Source organism: Macaca thibetana, unplaced genomic scaffold (genome assembly GCF_024542745.1).
Source record: "Macaca thibetana thibetana isolate TM-01 unplaced genomic scaffold, ASM2454274v1 unplaced_scaffolds411, whole genome shotgun sequence".
NCBI lineage: Eukaryota > Metazoa > Chordata > Mammalia > Primates > Cercopithecidae > Macaca > Macaca thibetana.
The window spans coordinates 1247-7027 of NW_026089200.1; the positions used below are offsets into that span (position 1 = coordinate 1247).

The 5781-nt window shown below is 37.7% G+C and overlaps 1 pseudogene across 1 annotated transcript; it reads left to right on the forward strand.

Annotated features, from left to right (window-relative positions):
- Window positions 1-1272: 1272 nt before the first annotated feature.
- On the forward strand, window positions 1273-5329 carry LOC126947447 (probable ATP-dependent RNA helicase DDX46; annotated as a pseudogene). Its single transcript, XR_007723082.1, has 2 exons — window positions 1273-1357; window positions 3239-5329. The product of XR_007723082.1 is annotated as a probable ATP-dependent RNA helicase DDX46 (transcript).
- The last annotated feature ends 452 nt before the right edge of the window (window positions 5330-5781 follow it).

A 5781-nucleotide genomic window follows, 5' to 3' on the forward strand; every position in this document is an offset into this window, starting at 1 on the left:
CAACATATTTCAGTGAAATTCAGTGATTAAAAATTAATTATCCATGGATGATATATATGATTATTCTATTGCCAAGACTGTTACATTAAGTAAGGCAGCTCGTTCCCAACAGATCTGGAGATCAATGTTGCAATCTGAAGAAGGTTTTTAAAGTCAGTATTCTTAGGTACAGATATCATTTTGTTATAATCTCCATATTATTGCAATTCAGTTCTACAGAAGATGTTTCTTGTCACATCACCAGTCCAGTGACACTGGTAGAGTGTATCAAGGGAAATGTGAATTGTCCTTTTAAACTTCCAAACCAAATAATAGAGTGAATTGATTTATATTTCAACCTTGACTATGAAACACATTAACAATTATGATCCATAGTAAAAATTCTGTTTTTATACATTATAATTTACTGAGACCCATTTAAAATTCACATAACATTTCTTTGAGTTGGACAGTGTTTACAATTGTAATTTTTGCAGCCTTGAAAACGCCAAATGTGTTTGATTAATATCAGCTTCCTACAGCCACACCTGTATAATATTTATGTCTCTCAGTTACTATTTGTGGTAATTAGCGAATTTTCCATTGCAATTAACCAACTTCAACCTCGAACATTGTCTGAGATGCTTAACTTTTTACTTTTTTTCTTAGTTGAAATATTTTAATTATATTTTACTTTGTGATTTTAGTTTTCCTTTTATCTCCTTGGAGTTTAACCTCAATAAAATTTTGAGTTGGTTCTTACTTATTTGCGTCAAACAACTCTAAAATGTAATACAAATTATTATCACTCTATCTACATGGAAAAACATTGTATAACAAAACTGTGAATGACTTAATCAATTTCAACAATTAAGACATTTACACACATTTCATCAAAAAGAATGGTTAAAACTACCTGTACATTGAAACATAATCTTCACATAAATTTGCTCATTATTATTTGTATTTAAATTTGTTGTCAAATTATGTCACGGTAGCTAGAATGAGTTGGATTTGACGCAATAGAGAAAAGGTGGTTCCATGAGACCCAGACTGCACTTAACAACAATCACTTGTTCAATTTAGGTCACAAGCACCTCAAAAGAATATGTGTGTGGTCCTCATATCTGGCATCTAATTCCCTAATGAGTTTCCTTCATTTAATACTAAAATACCATGTATAATAAATTGCCATCGTTAAACTGAGCTGTATGTTGTAATAATCCCCAAATGATTGAGGTTCAAATCATTCCCATAGAATCTTGCTTGTCCATAATTCCATTATACGAGTGGATGATGGTCCTCGAGCCCCTGGTGCAAAATGGTAGATCCCTAGATATCCAGGGATCCCTAGAAAAGTGTTTTTCCTTAATCTTAGGTAATAGTTTTTCAATTGCTTTGGTGAAAATTACATATGTAACGCTCCTTTATCGATTTTAATCATGTGTTTGAAAATGGCTCGCTCAAAGTGGTTGATAAGGGAAGTCATCACACCAGTACTTCTATAGATGTACAAAAAAAAAAAGCTAAAACAGTAACTTAGTCTTATTTTAAACGGGGGTTTTATGGTATTCAGTACCTCTTATTAGGGCGTGGGCCAGATGATAATACAATAAATTCCTTTAATATCCTTAGAGCAAATAGACCCAGAGAAAAAATTAATCTCTCCATAAACCATGCACTCTCTATTTGTCAATAAAGAAAAAAGTATAATTCATCTTTATCTGGGGTCCTCTGATGCTATTATGTTGACTTTTATTTTTGATTTTAAAAATTGAACTTATTGATTTTGGGTTCGGCTGGGTGATATATAAATTATACATGTCCAGTGTGGGGGCGTATTAGCATACATTAAAAATTGTTAAAAAAACACCTATAATCTCAGCAAACAGAAAATTTACTTTATTTTGTTGAAAATGTTACCTAACAACATTTTAGTTTTCCTAAATATCAAAACTGTCTTATTAGCATACATTTTCAAAATAAATTTTATTCTATCTTCTTTAATAACATATCAGTTTTTCCTTTATATGTATTATGAACATATATTTGGGTCATTAAATGCTATGTTAAAAGTATGGATTTCATTGTGCTTAGTATTCCATAAACTAGCAATTATAAAGTTGGACATTTAGAGTTTATTTCAGTTTTTCAATATTCACTTCTAAAGAAAGGTTACAATGAATATTTCTGTAGTTAAATCTTAACCACACACGCACTAGCTGATGATTATTTCTTTATAATACATATTTAGAAGTAGTATTACATTAAGGCATTTGACTTACACTTTTAAAATCTCTTTAGAAAACGTTCTGTTATTATAATTATTTTTGTATGCCTTGTATTATAATTTGTATCAAATATATTTTTATATGCATGGTATAGATGAGAGATGCAAATCTAGTTAGATAAAGCAACAAATTACATAATTAACACATTGACATTATTTTAAGTGTATTTTTAAAAAAACACTGTGCTAAATTCCTCTCAAGTCAGCATCTAAACTAATTCTTGAAAAAGATCCAGAAAACAAAGGTCTCTCCCGACCCATGCTGCCCGGGCCGCAAGTGGGGGGCGGGGTGGGGGGGGGGGGGGGGGGGGGGGGGGGGGGGGGGGGGGGGGGGGGGGGGGTGGTGCCGGGGGGCTTGGGTGACCACGCGCAGCGAACGTAGGGGGACAAACAAGGAGACTGCGCTCGGCCTGCTTCCTCAGCGATCCCAGCAAATATCGGCTCGGCTAAGCACTAGCGACAGCTATACCGGCGGCGGCCATCCCAGAGCGCACCCAAACCACCAAAAAAAGCAGTTGGTGGATTCTGATGATAAGAAGTACAAGGTGAGCTGATGGAGAATGCAACCAGGATATTGCCATGGAGTGTTCTTCAGAGGAGGAAGAAGTTGATCTTCAGACAAAGCCCCTTACAGCGGTTCTATCAAACAAAAACAGCGGAAAGTCTTCTAGAAAACCAGTTGATCATGGAACAAAACGCAATTGAATATGAGCGATGTTAGCCCCCAAACCTTTCTATTGATCAGAAAGTTCCCCCCCAGTACACTAGCTCCTAACCCTCCCATGGGTCCCCCCCCAACCACAGAGGTCTTACCAATGTGTTTTACGTTATCTACGAAATGTCTGGGGCATTACAGTTAAAGGAAAAAAGGCCCGCGGTGGTTATACCCCAACCAATTAAAATCCTGGGGTCCTAGTGTGGAATGGGTATTCCATGAAGAATCTTAAAATTCCCCCCCCCTCAAAAAAGCATGGCTCCCCCCCGAAAAACCCACTTGTGCTTCCCCCCCAAATCCCCAAACCCCAGCTATTTCCTGGTATAATGTACCTGTGACTGGACGAGATTTGAATGGCATAGCCAAAACAGGAAGTGGAAATGTACCAAATCTTTTTTTCTGTTGCCCATGTTTAGACACATCATGGGTCAGAGGTCATTAGAAGAAGGAGAGGGGCCAGTAGCTGTCATCCTGACTCCAACTCGAGAACTGGCTTTACAGATTACTAAAAAGTGTAAGAAGTTTTCCAAGACTTTGGGACTTAGAGTGGTCTGTGTTTATGGAGGAACAGGAATCAGTGAACAGATTGCTGAGCTGAAAAGAGGTGCTGAAATTACTGTTTGCACACCTGGTCGAGTGATTGACATGTTAGCAGCTAACAGTGGTCGGGTCACAAATCTTCGAAGACTGACATATGTTGTTTTAGATGAAGCAGACAGAATGTTTGACATGGGTTTTGAACCCCAGGTCATGCGCATCGTGGATAATGTTCATCCTGATCGACAGCTACTTTCCCCAGAGCTATGGAGGCTTTGACTAGCAGGATCCTGAGTAAACCTATTGAAGTACAAGTTGGAGGCAGGAGTGTGGTTTGCTCGGATGTGGAGCAACAAGTGACTGTGATTGAAAAAGAAAAGAAATTCTTGAAGTTACTTGAGCTTCTAGGCCATTATCAAGAGTCAGGATCTGTCATTATATTTGTGGATAAGCAGGGACATGCTGATGGTCTTCTTAAGGATTTAATGAGAGCATCTTATCCTTGCATGTCTCTTCATGGAGGCATTGATCAATATGACAGAGATAGCATCATAAATGACTTTAAGAATGGGACCTGCAAACTTGTGGCTACCTCTGTTGCTGCCCGAGGTCTAGATGTGAAACATCCTGATTCTTTTGTAGTAAATTATAGCTGCCCCCCAAACCATTATGAGGATTATGTACACAGAGCAGGGTGGACTGGAAGAGCAGGCAACAAGAATGGGTTATGCTTATGACCTTTTATCACAGAAGATCAAGCTCACTATGGCTCCGGTGACATAATTAAAGCTCTTGAATTGTCAGGGACACCGCAGTAAGTTCCAGCTCCGGTAGACAGTTATTTAGAGAAACTGTGGAGTGATTTCAAAGATCAACAGAAAACTGAGCGCGGATTAATAATTAACAATGTGTAGCGTTGGTTTCTCGGGGTAAGAGATTTCACTGTTTGTTAGTGAAACAGAAACAAGCTTTGGCCCCCGCTAAAGATGAGGATAGAAGTTATACAAAAATGCAGCTCTTGGTCTTGCAAGATTTCAGATGATTGCAGATGATGCTGCAGTTGACATTGATGAGCAACCAGAAAGCATGTTTACAATTCAAAGAAAGAGAGTAAAGGATATGGCTGCTCCTGGAACATCAAGTGTTCCTTGCTCCAACTGCACGAAAATGCTGAGAAATTAGAAATTGATAAGAGATTGGCTCTCAGAATCAACGCCCAGAAGAATTTGGGCATCGAGTCTCAGGTAGATGTGATGCAACAGGCCATCAATGCAATTCTTAGAGGTGGCACATTCTGGCTCCCACTGTTTCTGCAAAAACCATTGCAGAACAACTTGCCGAAAAGATCAATGCCAAGCTCAATTATGTGCCTTTAGAGAAACAAGAAGAAGAGAGACAGGATGGTGGACAGAACGAATCTTTTAAGAGATATGAAGAAGAATTAGAGATCAGTGACTTCCCACAGACTGCTAGGTGGAAAGTTACCTTTAAGGAAGCTCTGCAGAGGATCAGTGAATACTCTGAAGCCACAATTACAATCAGAGGAACATACTTCCCTCCTGGTAAAGAACCCAAGGAAGGCAAGTGGAAGATTTACTTGGCAATTGAAAGTGCCAATGAACTGGCTGTGCAGAAAGCAAAGGCAGAAATCACCAGGCTCATAAAAGAAGAGCTGATCTGGCTGCAAAATTCATACCAACCAACAAATAAAGGAAGATACAAAGTCTTAAAGACATCGGAACAAAGATTTTTACCCATTGTGCTGGTCTATGATAAGATGTGGCAGATGCCAGTCTGCAGTTTACAATGTAATTGTCAATTAAGAAATTTACAAATTTCTGTCCTTGCTGATTTTTTTTTTAAAAACATACAAAAAACTTAGAAATTTGGTAAAGACCTTTGTCCGTTAAGTACCCCACACCCACAATCAATCAAAACTATATCTAAAGCCGGCCTGTCTTTTCAGAGTATTTGTACGTCCTGTAATGTAAACATAAGATTAACAATATTATTAAATGTCAGGATAAACAATCTAGAGGATTAAAAAATGGAAAATAATTGGCACTTTCTCATTTAAGGCAATAAAGTACACAAGTCCGTTAAGGGGCTTATATCACTTTATCCTGTACATTCAATGAAATTGTGATCATTTTTCCAAATAAAAAGGTAAAATTCCACTATCATATTTTGGTGTTCCCCACCTTTGAGCTTAAATGTATACATAACTCGACTGTGGAACAATATGAACTGAATTTAAGAA